The sequence below is a fragment of the Oncorhynchus gorbuscha genome, unplaced genomic scaffold (assembly GCF_021184085.1).
Source record: "Oncorhynchus gorbuscha isolate QuinsamMale2020 ecotype Even-year unplaced genomic scaffold, OgorEven_v1.0 Un_scaffold_887, whole genome shotgun sequence".
Lineage (NCBI taxonomy): Eukaryota > Metazoa > Chordata > Actinopteri > Salmoniformes > Salmonidae > Oncorhynchus > Oncorhynchus gorbuscha.
In genome coordinates, this window is record NW_025745863.1 from 193,290 (window position 1) to 212,500 (window position 19,211).

Consider the following 19,211-nt stretch of genomic DNA (forward strand, 5'->3'; position numbering starts at 1 on the left):
TGGGGCTGGGGGAGGCTAGGAGGTGGGGCTGGGGGAGGCTAGGAGGTGGGGCTGGGGGAGGCTAGCAGTGGGGCTGGGGGAGGCTAGGAGGTGGGGCTGGGGGAGGCTAGCGGTTGGGCTGGGGGAGGCTAGGAGGTGGCTAGCGGTGGGGCTGGGGGAGGCTAGGAGGTGGGGCTGGGGGATGCTAGGAGGTGGGGCTGGGGGAGGCTAGGAGGTGGGGCTGGGGGAGGCTAGCGGTGGGGCTGGGGAGGCTAGGAGGTGGCTAGCGGTGGGGCTGGGGGAGGCTAGGAGGTGGCTAGAGGTGGGGCTGGGGGAGGCTAGGAGGTGGGGCTGGGGGAGGCTAGGAGGTGGGGCTGGGGAGGCTAGAGGTGGGGCTGGGGAGGCTAGAGGTGGGGCTGGGGGAGGCTAGGAGGTGGGGCTGGGGGAGGCTAGGAGGTGGGGCTGGGGGAGGCTAGGAGGTGGCTAGCGGTGGGGCTGGGGGGGAGGCTAGCGGTGGGGCTGGGGGAGGCTAGGAGGTGGCTAGCGGTGGGGCTGGGGGAGGCTAGGAGGTGGCTAGCGGTGGGGCTGGGGAGGCTAGCGGTGGGGCTGGGGGAGGCTAGGAGGTGGCTAGAGGTGGGGCTGGGGGAGGCTAGAAGGTGGGGCTGGGGGAGGCTAGGAGGTGGGGCTGGGGGAGGCTAGAGGTGGGGCTGGGGAGGCTAGAGGTGGGGCTGGGGGAGGCTAGAGGTGGGGCTGGGGGAGGCTAGGAGGTGGGGCTGGGGGAGGCTAGGAGGTGGCTAGCGGTGGGGCTGGGGGAGGCTAGGAGGTGTCTAGCGGTGGGGCTGGGGGAGGCTAGGAGGTGGCTAGGGGTGGGGCTGGGGGAGGCTAGGAGGTGGGGCTGGGGGAGGCTAGGAGGTGGGGCTGGGGGAGGCTAGGAGGTGGCTAGCGGTGGGGCTGGGGGAGGCTAGGAGGAGGCTAGCGGTGGGGCTGGGGAGGCTAGGAGGTGGCTAGCGGTGGGGCTGGGGGAGGCTAGGAGGTGGGGCTGGGGGGCTGGGGGAGGCTAGGAGGTGGCTAGCGGTGGGGCTGGGGAGGCTAGGAGGTGGCTAGCGGTGGGGCTGGGGGAGGCTAGGAGGTGGCTAGCGGTGGGGCTGGGGGAGGCTAGGAGGTGGCTAGCGGTGGGGCTGGGGGAGGCTAGGAGGTGGCTAGCGGTGGGGCTGGGGGAGGCTAGCGGTGGGGCTGGGGGAGGCTAGGAGGCGGCTAGGGGTGGGGCTGGGGGAGGCTAGGAGGTGGCTAGCGGTGGGGCTGGGGGAGGCTAGGAGGTGTCTAGCGGTGGAGTTTGAGGAAATCTATTCCCTAGATTTAATTGTGGATTGAGATGCTTAATGTGAGTCTGGAAGGAGAGTTTACAGTCTAACCAGACACCTAGGTATTTGTAGTTGTCCACATATTCTAAGTCAGAACCGTCCAGAGGAGTGATGCTAGTCGGGCGGGAGGGTGCCAAACATACCCTCATAAAACTGACTATCCTACCAATCATTGACTGACCTATCCTTGGCGATGTCATTTACAAAATAGCCTCCAACACTCTACTCAGCAAACTGGATGTATTCTATCACAGTGCCATCCTTTTAGTCACCAGAGCCCCATATACTACCCACCTCTGTGATCTGTACGCTCTCGTTGGTTGGTCCTCGCTACATATTAATCACCAAACCCACTGGTTCCAGGTCATAAATAAATCTATGCTAGGTAAAGTCCCGCCTTATCTCAGCTCACTGGTCACCATAGCAGCACCCACCCGTAGCACGCGCTCCAGCAGGTATATTTCACTGGTCATCCCCAAAGCCAACTCCTCCTTTGGCCGCCTTTCCTTCCAGTTGTCTGCTGCCAATGACTGGAACGAATTGCAAAAATCACTGAAGCTGGAGTCTCATATCTCCCTCTCTAACTTTAAGCATCAGCTGTCAGAGCAGCTTACTGATCACTGCACCTGTTGACCCTGAAGAGGTTTGGTGTGTGCTTCGTTTCTGAGTAGATATGAATTTGTTCTTTAACTGACATGCCTAGTTAAATAAAGATAAATAAGGAGTCTCTGGCTTGGTGAGCACAGCAGAATCGATCAGGGCTAGTGACAGAAACACACACACAAACCACACACTCTATAACATGGGTCTATTGAAACCACACACTCTATAACATGGGTCTATTGAAACCACACACTCTATAACATGGGTCTATTGAAACCACACACTCTATAACATGGGTCTATTGAAACCACACACTCTATAACATGGGTCTATTGAAACCACACACTCTATAACATGGGTCTATTGAAACCACACACTCTATAACATGGGTCTATTGAAACCACACACTCTATAACATGGGTCTATTGAGCTCTACACCTGAGGGAGGGCCAGTATTCTGCTGTAAATGGCTTTAGGGAACTGCTGCTCTCTGAGGAGGAGGGGAAGAATAGAGAGGAGGAGAGAGGAATGAGAGGAGAAGAGAGGAGGAGGAGAGAGGAGGAGGAGAGAGGAATGAGAGGAGAATAGATAGGAGAGGAGGAGAATAGAGAGGAGGAGGAGAATAGAGAGGAGGAGGAGAATAGAGAGGAGGAGGAGGAGGAGGAGAGAGGAGGAGAATAGAGAGGAGGAGGAGAATAGAGAGGAGGAGAATAGAGAGGAGAGGAGGAGAATAGAGAGGAGGAGGAGAGGAGAGGAGGAGAATAGAGAGGAGGAGAATGGAGAGGAGGATGAGAATAGAGAGGAGGAGGAGAGGAGAGGAGGAGAGGAGGAGAATAGAGAGAGGAGGAGGAGAGGAGGAGGAGAGGAGAGGAGGAGAATAGAGAGGAGGAGAATAGAGAGGAGAGGAGGAGAGAGGAGAGGAGGAGAATAGAGAGGAGGAGGAGAGGAGAGGAGGAGAATAGAGAGGAGAGGAGGAGAATAGAGAGGAGGAGGAGAGAGGAGGAGGAGAATAGAGAGGAGGAGAATAGAGAGGAGAGGAGGAGAATAGAGAGGAGGAGGAGAGGAGGAGAATAGAGAGGAGGAGGAGAGGAGGAGAATAGAGAGGAGGAGGAGAGGAGGAGAATAGAGAGGAGGAGGAGAGGAGGAGAATAGAGAGGAGGAGGAGAATAGAGAGGAGGAGAATAGAGAGGAGAGGAGGAGAATAGAGAGGAGAGAGGAGGAGAATAGAAAGGAGAGGAGGAGAATAGAGAGGAGAAGAGAGAGGAGAGGAGAAGAGTGGAGGAGAATAGAGAGGAGAGGAGAAGAAGAGTGGAGGAGAGGAGGAGAATAGAGAGGAGTGGAGGAGAAGAGTGGAGGAGAATAGAGAGGAGAGGAGGAGAAGAGTGGAGGAGAATAGAGAGGAGAGGAGGAGAAGAGTGGAGGAGAATAGAGAGGACAAGAGAGAGGAGAGGAGGAGAAGAGTGGAGGAGAGGAGGAGAATAGAGAGGGGGAGGAGAGGAGAGGAGGAGAATAAAGAGGAGAAGAGAGGAGGAGAATAGAGAGGAGAGGAATGAGAGGAGAATAGAGAAGAGAGGATGAGGATGGAGAGGAAAGAAGGAAAGGAGGAGAGTAGAGGAGAGAGGGGGGGAGATAGTGAAGGGAATTATTTCTGTCCATCTTCTATTTGGCAGTGTGAAATCGTCCAGCTGCCCCTAGTCCTATTTTAAACAGGAACCACAGCTGCAGAGTGGGACACTGGAGTTGTGTGTGTGTGTGTGTGTGTGTGTGTGTGTGTGTGTGTGTGTGTGTGTGTGTGTGTGTGTGTGTGTGTGTGTGTGTGTGTGTGTGTGTGTGTGTGTGTGTGTGTGTGTGTGTGTGTGTGTGTGTGTGTGTGTGTGTGGTCAGACAGACAGCACACTGCCTATCTAAGGGCAGACAGACAGCACACTGCCTATCTAAGTGACGAGGTCAGACAGACAGCACACTGCCTATCTAAGTGACGAGGTCAGACAGACAGCACACTGCCTATCTAAGTGACGAGGTCAGACAGACAGCACACTGCCTATCTAAGTGACGAGGTCAGACAGACAGCACACTGCCTATCTAAGTGACGAGGTCAGACAGACAGCACACTGCCTATCTAAGTGACGAGGTCAGACAGACAGCACACTGCCTATCTAAGTGACGAGGTCAGACAGACAGCACACTGCCTATCTAAGTGACGAGGTCAGACAGACAGCACACTGCCTATCTAAGTGACGAGGTCAGACAGACAGCACACTGCCTATCTAAGTGACGAGGTCAGACAGACAGCACACTGCCTATCTAAGTGACGAGGTCAGACAGACAGCACACTGCCTATCTAAGTGACGCAGGGCAGACAGACTGCACACTGCCTATCTAAGTGACGAGGTCAGACAAGACTGCACACTGCCTATCTAAGGGCAGACAGACTGCACACTGCCTATCTAAGGGCAGACAGACTGCACACTGCCTATCTAAGGGCAGACAGACTGCACACTGCCTATCTAAGGGCAGACAGACTGCACACTGCCTATCTAAGGGCAGACAGACTGCACACTGCCTATCTAAGGGCAGACAGACTGCACACTGCCTATCTAAGGGCAGACAGACAGCACACTGCCTATCTAAGTGACGAGGTCAGACAGACAGCACACTGCCTATCTAAGTGACGAGGTCAGACCGACAGCACACTGCCTATCTAAGTGACGAGGTCAGACAGACAGCACACTGCCTATCTAAGTGACGAGGTCAGACAGACAGCACACTGCCTATCTAAGTGACGAGGTCAGACAGACAGAACACTGCCTATCTAAGTGACGAGGTCAGACAGACAGCACACTGCCTATCTAAGGGCAGACAGACAGCACACTGCCTATCTAAGTGACGAGGTCAGACAGACAGCACACTGCCTATCTTAAGTGACGAGGTTTGTGTCGTCTGAACGGTGTCACTGCAGCATGTGAAGTGAGTCAGCTGTGACAGGTGGCAGCAGGTGGCGTCGTCCTGGTCAACACCATCATAGCTGGAAGAGACTGTTGGTCCTCATCACACCAGGATCCACTGATTCTGACGAAGTATAACACATCCTCCCACACGGTCCCCACATGACACAGAGTCGCTCACGAGTCACTCGGGGACTCAGCCTGGCAGTGACAGGTTCCCACAATCTCTTGGGGACTGACATCTCTCTGCGCTTAGCTTTTACTCTCTCATGTCTGTCCTTGTATCTCCTTGTTGTGGAAGAGAGGAGACGACGGCTCTTCTCACCTCAGTCTCTAAGAGGACGTATTTAACTTCTCTAGAGCCCAAAGACCCGTAGGTGAACTGCAGCTCATCCATCCTGGAGACACGCGATGGCATAACCTTCTTTTGTTTTATGTTGTACAGGGCTCTATGCTTCTCAGTAATTAACAGGCCTCCCTCTCTCTCTCTCTCTGTGTGTGTGTGTGTGTGTGTGTGTGTGTGTGTGTGTGTGTGTGTGTGTGTGTGTGTGTGTGTGTGTGTGTGTGTGTGTGTGTGTGTGTGTGTGTGTGTGTGTGTGTGTGTGTGTGTGTGTGTGTGTGTGTGTGTGTGTGTTTCTGCAGGGGTCCGGGGAGGCATCAGCACAGGGAACAGCCATGGAGGGGGACTGTCTCAGCTGTGTCAAGTACCTCATGTTCATCTTCAACTTCCTCATTTTTGTGAGTACATGCTGCTTGCTTTACACTCCCTGTTCTGCTGTCTGATGTTCTGCTGTCTGATGTTCTGCTGTCTGATGTTCTACTGTCTGATGTTCTGCTGTCTGATGTTCTACTGTCTGATGTTCTACTGTCTGATGTTCTGCTGTCTGATGTTCTACTGTCTGATGTTCTGCTGTCTGATGTTCTACTGTCTGATGTTCTGCTGTTCTGATGTCTGATGTTCTGCTGTCTGATGTTCTGCTGTCTGATGTTCTGCTGTCTGATGTTCTACTGTCTGATGTTCTGCTGTCTGATGTTCTACTGTCTGATGTTCTACTGTCTGATGTTCTGCTGTCTGATGTTCTACTGTCTGATGTTCTGCTGTCTGATGTTCTACTGTCTGATGTTCTGCTGTTCTGATGTCTGATGTTCTGCTGTCTGATGTTCTGCTGTCTGATGTTCTGCTGTCTGATGTTCTGCTGTCTGATGTTCTGATGTCTGATGTTCTGATGTTCTGCTGTCTGATGTTCTGCTGTTTGATGTTCTGTTGTCTGATGTTCTGCTGTCTGGTGTTCTGCTGTCTGGTGTTCTGATGTTCTGCTGTCTGATGTTCTGTTCTCTGATGTTCTACTGTCTGCCGTTCTGTTGTCTGATGTTCTACTGTCTGATGTTCTGCTGTCTGATGTTCTGTTGTCTGATGTTCTACTGTCTGATGTTCTACTGTCTGATGTTCTACTGTCTGATGTTCTGCTGTCTGATGTTCTGATGTTCTGCTGTCTGATGTTCTGCTGTCTGATGTTCTGATGTTCTGCTGTCTGATGTTCTGCTGTCTGATGTTCTGCTGTTCTGTTGTCTGATGTTCTATTGTCTGATGTTCTGTTGTCTGCTGTTCTGTTGTCTGATGTTCTGCTGTCTGATGTTCTACTGTCTGATGTTCTGCTGTCTGATGACCTGATGTTCTACTGTCTGATGTTCTGCTGTCTGATGTTCTGCTGTCTGATGTTCTGCTGTCTGATGTTCTACTGTCTGATGTTCTACTGTCTGATGTTCTGCTGTCTGATGTTCTGCTGTCTGATGTTCTACTGTCTGATGTTCTGCTGTCTGATGTTCTGCTGTCTGATGTTCTGCTGTCTGATGTTCTGATGTTCTGCTGTCTGATGTTCTGCTGTCTGATGTTCTGATGTTCTGCTGTCTGATGTTCTGATGTTCTGCTATCTGATGTTCTGCTGTCTGATGTTCTACTGTCTGATGTTCTACTGTCTGATGTTCTGCTGTCTGATGTTCTACTGTCTGATGTTCTGCTGTCTGATGTTCTGCTGTCTGATGTTCTGCTGTCTGATGTTCTGATGTTCTGCTGTCTGATGTTCTGCTGTCTGATGTTCTGATGTTCTGCTGTCTGATGTTCTGATGTTCTGCTGTCTGATGTTCTGCTGTCTGATGTTCTACTGTCTGATGTTCTGCTATCTGATGTTCTGCTGTCTGATGTTCTGCTGTCTGATGTTCTGTTGTCTGATGTTCTGTTATCTGATGTTCTGCTGTCTGATGTTCTGCTGTCTGATGTTCTGCTGTCTGATGTTCTGCTGTTCTGCTGTCTGATGTTCTGCTGTCTGATGTTCTGCTGTCTGATGTTCTGATGTTCTGCTGTCTGATGTTCTGCTGTCTGATGTTCTGCTGTCTGTTGTTCTGCTGTCTGATGTTCTGTTGTCTGATGTTCTGTTGTCTGATGTTCTGCTGTCTGATGTTCTGCTGTCTGATGTTCTACTGTCTGATGTTCTGTTGTCTGATGTTCTGTTGTCTGATGTTCTGTTGTCTGATGTTCTGCTGTCTGATGTTCTGCTGTCTGATGTCCTGATGTTCTACTGTCTGATGTTCTGCTGTCTGTTGTTCTGCTGTCTGTTGTTCTGCTGTCTGATGTTCTGCTGTCTGATGTTCTGCTGTCTGATGTTCTGCTGTCTGATGTTCTGCTGTCTGATGTTCTGTTGTCTGATGTTCTGCTGTCTGATGTTCTGTTGTCTGATGTTCTGTTGTCTGATGTTCTGCTGTCTGTTGTTCTGCTGTCTGATGTTCTGTTGTCTGATGTTCTGTTGTCTGATGTTCTGATGTTCTGCTGTCTGTTGTTCTGCTGTCTGATGTTCTACTGTCTGATGTTCTGCTGTATGATGTTCTACTGTCTGATGTTCTGCTGTCTGATGTTCTGCTGTCTGATGTTCTACTGTCTGATGTTCTGCTGTCTGATGTTCTGCTGTCTGATGTTCTACTGTCTAATGTCCTGATGTTCTACTGTCTGATGTTCTGCTGTCTGATGTTCTGCTGTCTGATGTTCTGTTGTTCTGCTGTCTGGTGTTCTGCTGTCTGATGTTCTGTTGTTCTGCTGTTCTGCTGTTCTGCTGTCTGATGTTCTGCTGTCTGATGTTCTGATTTTCTGCTGTCTGATGTTCTGTTGTCTGATGTTCTGCTGTCTGATGTTCTGCTGTCTGATGTTCTGCTGTCTGATGTTCTACTGTCTGTTGTTCTGCTGTCTGTTGTTCTACTGTCTGATGTTCTGCTATCTGATGTTCTGCTGTCTGATGTTCTGTTGTCTGATGTTCTACTGTCTGATGTCCTGCTGTCTGATGTTCTACTGTCTGATGTCCTGATGTTCTACTGTCTGATGTTCTACTGTCTGATGTTCTGCTGTCTGATGTTCTACTGTCTGATGTTCTCCTGTCTGATGTTCTCCTGTCTGATGTTCTCCTGTCTGATGTTCTGTTGTCTGATGTTCTACTGTCTGATGTTCTACTGTCTGATGTTCTGCTGTCTGATGTTCTACTGTCTGATGTCCTGATGTTCTGCTGTCTGATGTTCTGCTGTCTGATGTTCTGCTGTCTGATGTTCTGCTGTCTGATGTTCTACTGTCTGATGTCTCTGATGTTCTACTGTCTGATGTTCTGCTGTCTGATGTTCTGCTGTCTGATGTTCTACTGTCTGATGTTCTACTGTCTGATGTTCTGCTGTCTGATGTTCTGCTGTCTGATGTTCTGCTGTCTGATGTTCTACTGTCTGATGTTCTGCTGTCTGATGTTCTACTGTCTGATGTCCTGATGTTCTACTGTCTGATGTTCTGCTGTCTGATGTTTGACTGTCTGATGTTCTACTGTCTGATGTTTTGCTGTCTGATGTTCTACTGCCTGATGTTCTACTGTCTGATGTTCTGCTGTCTGATGTTCTGCTGTCTGATGTTCTGCTGTCTGATGTTCTACTGTCTGATGTTCTGCTGTCTGATGTTCTACTGTCTGATGTTCTACTGTCTGATGTTCTGCTGTCTGATGTTCTGCTGTCTGATGTTCTACTGTCTGATGTTCTGCTGTCTGATGTTCTACTGTCTGATGTTCTGCTGTTCTGATGTCTGATGTTCTGCTGTCTGATGTTCTGCTGTCTGATGTTCTGCTGTCTGATGTTCTGCTGTCTGATGTTCTACTGTCTGATGTTCTCCTGTCTGATGTTCTCCTGTCTGATGTTCTACTGTCTGATGTCCTGATGTTCTACTGTCTGATGTTCTACTGTCTGATGTTCTGCTGTCTGATGTTCTACTGTCTGATGTTCTCTGCTGTCTGATGTTCTCCTGTCTGATGTTCTGTCTGATGTTCTGTTGTCTGATGTTCTGTTGTCTGATGTTCTACTGTCTGATGTTCTGCTATCTGATGTTCTGCTGTCTGATGTTCTGTTGTCTGATGTTCTACTGTCTGATGTTCTGCTGTCTGATGTTCTACTGTCTGATGTCCTGATGTTCTACTGTCTGATGTTCTACTGTCTGATGTTCTGCTGTCTGATGTTCTACTGTCTGATGTTCTACTGTCTGATGTTCTCCTGTCTGATGTTCTCCTGTCTGATGTTCTCCTGTTCTGATGTTTCTGTTGTCTGATGTTCTGTTGTCTGATGTTCTACTGTCTGATGTTCTACTGTCTGATGTTCTTCTGATGTTCTGCTGTCTGATGTTCTACTGTCTGATGTCCTGATGTTCTGCTGTCTGATGTTCTGCTGTCTGATGTTCTACTGTCTGATGTCTTGATGTTCTACTGTCTGATGTTCTGCTGTCTGATGTTCTGCTGTCTGATGTTCTACTGTCTGATGTTCTACTGTCTGATGTTCTGCTGTCTGATGTTCTGCTGTCTGATGTTCTGTTGTCTGATGTTCTGTTGTCTGATGTTCTGCTGTCTGATGTTCTGCTGTCTGATGTTCTACTGTCTGATGTTCTACTGTCTGATGTTCTGCTGTTTGATGTTCTGTTGTCTGATGTTCTGCTGTCTTTTGTTCTGCTGTCTGATGTTCTGTTCTGATGTTCTGCTGTCTGATGTTCTGCTGTCTGCTGTTCTGATTTTCTGATGTTCTACTGTCTGCTGTTCTGTTGTCTGATGTTCTACTGTCTGATGTCTGATCTGTCTGTCTGATGTTCTGTTGTCTGATGTTCTACTGTCTGATGTTCTACTGTCTGATGTTCTGATGTTCTGCTGTTCTGATGTTCTGCTGTCTGATGTTCTGCTGTCTGATGTTCTGATGTTCTGCTGTCTGATGTTCTGATGTTCTGCTGTCTGATGTTCTGCTGTCTGATGTTCTGCTGTTCTGTTGTCTGATGTTCTGTTGTCTGCTGTTCTGTTGTCTGCTGTTCTGTTGTCTGATGTTCTGCTGTCTGATGTTCTACTGTCTTATGTTCTACTGTCTGATGACCTGATGTTCTACTGTCTGATGTTCTGCTGTCTGATGTTCTGCTGTCTGATGTTCTGCTGTCTGATGTTCTGCTGTCTGATGTTCTACTGTCTGATGTTCTACTGTCTGATGTTCTGCTGTCTGATGTTTTGCTGTCTGATGTTCTACTGTCTGATGTTCTACTGTCTGATGTTCTGCTGTCTGTTCTGCTGTCTGATGTTCTGCTGTCTGATGTTCTGCTGTCTGATGTTCTGCTGTCTGATGTTCTGATGTTCTGCTGTCTGATGTTCTGATGTTCTGCTATCTGATGTTCTGCTGTCTGATGTTCTACTGTCTGATGTTCTGCTATCTGATGTTCTGCTGTCTGATGTTCTGCTGTCTGATGTTCTACTGTCTGATGTTCTGCTATCTGATGTTCTGCTGTCTGATGTTCTGCTGTCTGATGTTCTGCTGTCTGATGTTCTGCTGTCTGATGTTCTGCTGTCTGATGTTCTGATGTTCTGCTGTCTGATGTTCTGCTGTCTGATGTTCTGCTGTCTGATGTTCTGATGTTCTGATGTTCTCTGATGTTCTGCTGTCTGTTGTTCTGATGTTCTGTTGTCTGATGTTCTGTTGTCTGATGTTCTGCTGTCTGATGTTCTGCTGTCTGATGTTCTACTGTCTGATGTTCTGTTGTCTGATGTTCTGCTGTCTGATGTTCTGTTGTCTGATGTTCTGTTGTCTGATGTCCTGATGTTCTACTGTCTGATGTTCTGTTGTCTGATGTTCTGCTGTCTGATGTTCTGCTGTCTGATGTTCTGCTGTCTGATGTTCTACTGTCTGATGTTCTGTTGTCTGATGTTCTGCTGTCTGATGTTCTGCTGTCTGATGTTCTGTTGTCTGATGTCCTGATGTTCTACTGTCTGATGTTCTACTGTCTGATGTTCTGCTGTCTGTTGTTCTGCTGTCTGATGTTCTGCTGTCTGATGTTCTGCTGTCTGATGTTCTGTTGTCTGATGTTCTGCTGTCTGATGTTCTGCTGTCTGATGTTCTGTTGTCTGATGTTCTGCTGTCTGTTGTTCTGCTGTCTGATGTTCTGTTGTCTGATGTTCTGCTGTCTGATGTTCTGTTGTCTGTTGTTCTGCTGTCTGATGTTCTACTGTCTGATGTTCTGCGGTCTGATGTTCTGTTGTCTGATGTTCTGCTGTCTGATGTTCTGCTGTCTGATGTTCTACTGTCTGATGTCCTGATGTTCTACTGTCTGATGTTCTGCTGTCTGATGTTCTGCTGTCTGATGTTCTGCTGTCTGATGTTCTACTGTCTGATGTCCTGATGTTCTACTGTCTGATGTTCTGCTGTCTGATGTTCTGCTGTCTGATGTTCTACTGTCTGATGTCCTGATGTTCTACTGTCTGATGTCCTGATGTTCTACTGTCTGATGTTCTGCTGTCTGATGTTCTGCTGTCTGATGTTCTGTTGTTCTGCTGTCTGATGTTCTGCTGTCTGATGTTCTGCTGTCTGATGTTCTGTTGTCTGATGTTCTGCTGTCTGATGTTCTGCTGTCTGATGTTCTACTGTCTGATGTTCTGCTGTCTTGTTCTGCTGTCTGATGTTCTGCTGTCTGATGTTCTATTGTCTGATGTTCTGCTGTCTGATGTTCTACTGTCTGTTGTTCTACTGTCTGATGTTCTGCTATCTGATGTTCTGCTGTCTGATGTTCTGTTGTCTGATGTTCTACTGTCTGATGTTCATGTTCTGCTGTCTGTCTGATGTTCTACTGTCTGATGTCCTGATGTTCTACTGTCTGATGTTCTACTGTCTGATGTTCTACTGTCTGATGTTCTGCTGTCTGATGTTCTACTGTCTGATGTTCTACTGTCTGATGTTCTCCTGTCTGATGTTCTGCTGTCTGATGTTCTACTGTCTGATGTTCTACTGTCTGATGTTCTGCTGTCTGATGTTCTGCTGTCTGATGTCCTGATGTTCTGCTGTCTGATGTTCTGCTGTCTGATGTTCTGCTGTCTGATGTTCTACTGTCTGATGTTCTGCTCTGATGTTCTACTGTCTGATGTTCTGCTGTCTGATGTTCTGCTGTCTGATGTTCTACTGTCTGATGTTCTACTGTCTGATGTTCTGCTGTCTGATGTTCTGCTGTCTGATGTTCTGCTGTCTGATGTTCTGCTGTCTGATGTTCTGCTGTCTGATGTTCTGCTGTCTGATGTTCTACTGTCTGATGTTCTACTGTCTGATGTTCTGCTGTCTGATGTTCTGCTGTCTGATGTTCTGCTGTCTGATGTTCTGCTGTCTGATGTTCTGCTGTCTGATGTTCTGCTGTCTGATGTTCTGCTGTCTGATGTTCTGCTGTCTGATGTTCTGCTGTCTGATGTTCTACTGTCTGTTCTACTGTCTGATGTTCTCTGATGTTCTGCTGTCTGATGTTCTGCTGTCTGATGTTCTGCTGTCTGGTGTTCTGCTGTCTGGTGTTCTGATGTTCTGCTGTCTGATGTTCTGCTGTCTGATGTTCTGCTGTCTGATGTTCTGCTGTCTGATGTTCTGCTGTCTGGTGTTCTGCTGTCTGGTGTTCTGATGTTCTGCTGTCTGATGTTCTGCTGTCTGATGTCTCTGTTCTGTCTGGTGTTCTGATGTTCTGTTGTCTGATGTTCTGCTGTCTAATGTTCTTTTGTCTGATGTTCTACTGTCTGATGTTCTGCTGTCTGATGTTCTGCTGTCTGATGTTCTGCTGTCTGATATTCTGCTGTCTGATGTTCTACTGTCTGATGTTCTGCTGTCTGATATTCTGCTGTCTGATGTTCTACTGTCTGATGTTCTGCTGTCTGATGTTCTACTGTCTGATGTTCTGCTGTCTGATGTTCTACTGTCTGATGTTCTGCTGTCTGATGTTCTGCTGTCTAATGTCCCACTGAACAAAAATAGAAACGCAACATGTAAAGTGTTGGTCTCATGTAACATCAGCTGAAATAAAAAATATCCAGAAATGTTCCATATGCACAAAAAGCTTCTTTTTCTCAAATGTTGGGCACAAATTTGTTTACATCCCTGTTAGTGAGCATTTCTCCTCTGCCAAGATTATCCATCCACCTGCCATGCTTGAGTGACAAGCATCATTAACTTGTGCCCACGGTATAGCCTCTCCCAGTTAAATCAGACATCAACTTCCTACTATACTTCCTTCTTCCTCGCTATACTCTGTTATGATTGGCTGCCTGTGTGTCTCTCTTATTCTGATTGGCTCCCTCTGTGTGTGTGTGTGTGTGTGTGTGTGTGTGTGTGTGTGTGTGTGATGTGTGTGTGTGTGTGTGTGTGTGTGTGTGTGTGTGTGTGTGTGTGTGTGTGTGTGTGTGTGTGTGTGTGTGTGTGTGTGTGTGTGTGTGTGTGTGTGTGGTCCAGTTAGGAGGCTCCTTCCTGCTTGTGTTGGTGTGTGGGTACTGGTGGACCCTATGGGCTTCAGGGAGATCGTAGCAGCCAACCCTCTGCTCTTCACTGGGGTTTACATCATCCTGGCCATGGGAGCAATGCTCTTCCTCCTCGGCTTCCTGGGCTGCTGCGGAGCCATCCGGGAGAACAAGTGTCTACTGCTCTTTGTAAGTTCAGTGTGTTATAAAAGTGCTAGAAACATTACTGGGCTGCTACTCTTATCTAGTTATCTACTCTACTCTATGTCTGGTTAGTTATCTACTCTACATTATGTCTGGTTAGTTATCTACTCTATGTCTGGTTAGTTATCTACTCTACTCTATGTCTGGTTAGTTATCTACTCTATGTCTGGTTAGTTATATTCTCTATGTCTGGTTAGTTATCTACTCTATGTCTGGTTAGTTATCTACTCTATGTCTGGTTAATTATCTACTCTATGTCTGGTTAGTTATCTACTCTATGTCTGGTTAGTTATCTACTCTACATTATGTCTGGTTAGTTATCTACTCTATGTCTGGTTAGTTATCTACTCTACATTATGTCTGGTTAGTTATCTACTCTACATTATGTCTGGTTAGTTATCTACTCTACATTATGTCTGGTTAGTTATCTACTCTATGTCTGGTTAGTTATCTACTCTACTCTATGTCTGGTTAGTTATCTACTCTATGTCTGGTTAGTTATCTACTCTACATTATGTCTGGTTAGTTATCTACTCTATGTCTGGTTAGTTATCTACTCTACATTATGTCTGGTTAGTTATCTACTCTACATTATGTCTGGTTAGTTATCTACTCTATGTCTGGTTAGTTATCTACTCTATGTCTGGTTAGTTATCTACTCTACATTATGTCTGGTTAGTTATCTACTCTACATTATGTCTGGTTAGTTATCTACTCTACATTATGTATGGTTAGTTATCTACTCTACATTATGTCTGGTTAGTTATCTACTCTATGTCTGGTTAGTTATCTACTCTATGTCTGGTTAGTTATCTACTCTATGTCTGGTTTGTTAGTTATCTACTCTATGTCTGGTTAGTTATCTACTCTATGTCTGGTTAGTTATCTACTCTATGTCTGGTTAGTTATCTACTCTATGTCTAGTTAGTTATCTACTCTATGTCTAGTTAGTTATCTACTCTACTCTATGTCTGGTTAGTTATCTACTCTACTCTATGTCTGGTTAGTTATCTACTCCACATTATGTCTGGTTAGTTATCTACTCCACATTATGTCTGGTTAGTTATCTACTCTATGTCTGGTTAGTTATCTACTCTACATTATGTCTGGTTAGTTATCTACTCTATGTCTGGTTAGTTATCTACTCTACATTATGTCTGGTTAGTTATCTACTCTATGTCTGGTTAGCTATCTACTCTATGTCTGGTTAGTTATCTACTCTACTCTATGTCTGGTTAGTTATCTACTCTACATTATGTCTGGTTAGTTATTTGTAAGTCGCTCTGGATAAGAGCGTCTGCTAAATGACTTAAATGTAAATGTAAATGTACTCTATGTCTGGTTAGTTATATAATCTATGTCTGGTTAGTTATCTACTCTACTCTATGTCTGGTTAGTTATCTACTCTATGTCTGGTTAGTTATCTACTCTATGTCTAGTTAGTTATCTACTCTACTCTATGTCTGGTTAGTTATCTACTCTACTCTATGTCTGGTTAGTTATCTACTCCACATTATGTCTGGTTAGTTATCTACTCACATTATGTCTGGTTAGTTATCTACTCTATGTCTGGTTAGTTATCTACTCTACATTATGTCTGGTTAGTTATCTACTCTATGTCTGGTTAGTTATCTACTCTACATTATGTCTGGTTAGTTATCTACTCTATGTCTGGTTAGCTATCTACTCTATGTCTGGTTAGTTATCTACTCTACTCTATGTCTGGTTAGTTATCTACTCTACATTATGTCTGGTTAGTTATTTGTAAGTCACTCTGGATAAGAGCGTCTGCTAAATGACTTAAATGTAAATGTAAATGTACTCTATGTCTGGTTAGTTATATAATCTATGTCTGGTTAGTTATCTACTCTACTCTATGTCTGGTTAGTTATCTACTCTATGTCTGGTTAGTTATCTACTCTATGTCTAGTTAGTTATCTACTCTACTCTATGTCTGGTTAGTTATCTACTCTACTCTATGTCTGGTTAGTTATCTACTCCACATTATGTCTGGTTAGTTATCTACTCCACATTATGTCTGGTTAGTTATCTACTCTATGTCTGGTTAGTTATCTACTCTACATTATGTCTGGTTAGTTATCTACTCTATGTCTGGTTAGTTATCTACTCTACATTATGTCTGGTTAGTTATCTACTCTATGTCTGGTTAGCTATCTACTCTTATGTCTGGTTAGTTATCTACTCTACTCTATGTCTGGTTAGTTATCTACTCTACATTATGTCTGGTTAGTTATTTGTAAGTCGCTCTGGATAAGAGTTATCGTCTCTAAATGACTTAAATGTAAATGTAAATGTACTCTATGTCTGGTTAGTTATATAATCTATGTCTGGTTAGTTATCTACTCTACTCTATGTCTGGTTAGTTATCTACTCTATGTCTGGTTAGTTATCTACTCTACATTATGTCTGGTTAGTTATCTACTCTACATTATGTCTGGTTAGTTATCTACTCTACATTATGTCTGGATAGTTATCTACTCTACATTATGTCTGGTTAGTTATCTACTCTACATTATGTCTGGTTAGTTATCTACTCTATGTCTGGTTAGTTATCTACTCTACATTATGTCTGGTTAGTTATCTACTCTACATTATGTCTGGTTAGTTACCTACTCTACATTATGTCTGGTTAGTTATCTACTCTACATTATGTCTGGTTAGTTACCTACTCTACATTATGTTTGGATAGTTATCTACTCTACATTATGTCTGGTTAGTTATCTACTCTACATTATGTCTGGTTAGTTACCTACTCTACATTATGTTTGGTTTAGCGCTCTTGGCTTGTCAGCATGTAGAATTACAGAAAGTAGTGCTGGTAATTGGATATCGCTGATAAACTGCGTGAAAACCAATCAGGTGACAACTAAGCTGTGTGAAAACCAATCAGGTGACAACTAAGCTGTGTGAAAACCAATCAGGTGACAACTAAGCTGTGTGAAAACCAATCAGGTGACAACTAAGCTGTGTGAAAACCAATCAGGTGACAACTAAGCTGTGTTATAACCAATCAGGTGACAACTAAGCTGTGTGAAAACCAATCAGGTGACAACTATTTCCCTCCTGAACCTTCACCCCGTCTACACTAATCATTATGGTTGGCTATAAGATGTCTCAGCTGGTACCTTGATGCTGTAAAAAGCTGGGGTTATTCAGGTAGTACAACGATATGTTCCGATATGAGAAATAGTGCCACCTAGTGGACTAAATTATGGTGTGTTAATTATTGGTCACTGAAACGGAAGAGGAGATCTTTGACTTATTTTTATTATTATTTTTTATTTTACCTTTATTTAACTTGGCAAGTCAGTTAAGAACACATTCTTATTTTACAATGATGGCCTACCGGGGAACAGTGGGTTAACTGCCTCGTTCAGGGAGCAGGACGACAGATTTGTACCTTGTCAGCTTGGGGATTCGATCTCTCTGTCTGTATATTGAGTTTTATTTATGAGGTCCCAGAGTTAGCAGCCATTTTTACCTAAAGTGTTTAGTGAATGGAGTCACTATTCTGATTGTCCCTCTTCTCTCTCCCTCTCCTCAGTTCTTCCTGCTCATCCTGGTCATCTTCCTGGCAGAGTTAGCAGCAGCCATCTTGGCCTTCGTATTCCGGGAGCATGTGAGTGTTTCTCGGTTTCTCTCTCTGATTGGAATCCGATAACCTCATCAGGATGTTACGCCCATATTATGACAGGGTGGACTTACACTATCAGGCATCAGTCCCAGATACGACGACCGTGAGGGATGCCTTTTACAGGGGTTGCTACGGTAATGGGGTTGTCAAAACAAGCCTGTCGTGGAGACTTTTTAACTGAAAGTGCTTGGAGGAATCAGCTACAACAGGGAAACAGTACCGTGGCGTTGCTACGGTAATGGGGTTGTCCAAGCAAACGAACTCACCGTAAAGCACCTGGTAACGATTCTCAATTAGAATTCTTGCCAAAGGGTTATCGAGACCGTTAGAGGTTGCCGTGTTTTTTTTAAAGGACGTCGTAAACTGTTCGTTAGAATCCTAAAGACACTATTCTCTTTATTGTGCAGCTCACCAGAGAGAAGTTTACCAGAGATCTGAGGAGACACTACCAGGGACACAACAACACGGACGTCTTCACCTCCACGTGGAACGCCCTCATGACCACCGTAAGAGTCCGTCAGGGTCCAGTCAGGGTCCGGTCAGGGTCCGGTCAGGGTCCAGTCAGGGTCCGGTCAGGGTCAGGTCAGGGTCAGGTCAGGGTCCGGTCAGGGTCCGGTCAGGGTCCGGGTCCGGTCAGGGTCAGGTCAGGGTCCGGTCAGGGTCCGGTCAGGGTCCGGTCAGGGTCCGGTCAGGGTCAGGGTCCGGTCAGGGTCCGGTCAGGGTCAGGGTCCGGTCAGGGTCCGGTCAGGGGTCAGGGTCAGGGTCCGGTCAGGGGTCAGGGTCCGGTCAGGGTCCGGTCAGGGTCAGGGTCCGGTCAGGGTCCGGTCAGGGTCAGGGTCCGGTCAGGGTCCGGTCAGGGTCAGGGTCCGGTCAGGGGTCACGGTCCGGTCAGGGTCGGTCAGGGTCAGGGTCAGGGTCCGGTCAGGGTCCGGTCAGGGTCATCGGTCAGGGTCCGGTCAGGGTTCCGGGTCCGGTCAGGGTTCCGGTCGGGGTCAGGGTCCGGTCAGGGTCCGGTCGGGGTCAGGGTCCGGTCAGGGTCAGGTCAGGGTCAGGGTCTGGTCAGGGTCCGGTCAGGGTCCGGGTCAGGGTCCGGGTCAGGGTCTGGTCAGGGTCAGGGTCCAGGGGTCAGGGTCCGGTCAGGGTTCAGGGTCCGGGTCCGGTCAGGGTCCGGTCAGGGGGTCCGGGTCGGTCGTCAGGGGTCAGGGTCCGGTCAGGGTCCGGGTCAGGGTCAGGTCGGGGTCAGGGTCGGGTCAGGGTCAGTGTCAGGGTCAGTGTCAGGGTCGGGTCAGGGTCCGGTCAGGGTCAGGGTCGGTCAGGGTTCGGTCAGGGTCGGTCAGGGTCCGGGTCCGGTCAGGGTCCGGTCAGGGTCGGGTTAGGGTCCGGTCTGTATCGGGTCCGGGTCAGGGTCCTAATCAGGGTCCGGTCAGGGTCAGGGTCCGGGTCAGGGTCCGGTTAGGGTCCGGTACCAGGGTCCGCGGCTCCAGAGACAGTCCACTCTGTCTATTATTACTATCAGCCTAATTTCTGTCTGTATAAAACATCACTATACAGTACTAATCTACCATGTCTCTCTGTCTGTATACAGTACTAATCTACCATGTCTCTCTGTCTGTATACAGTACTAATCTACCATGTCTCTCTGTCTGTATACAGTACTAATCTACCATGTCTC

General features: G+C 47.0%; 1 pseudogene; it reads left to right on the forward strand.

Moving 5' to 3' along the window:
- Positions 1-19,211, forward strand: part of LOC124020714 — a 41,739-nt pseudogene that overhangs the window by 18,267 nt on the left and 4,261 nt on the right.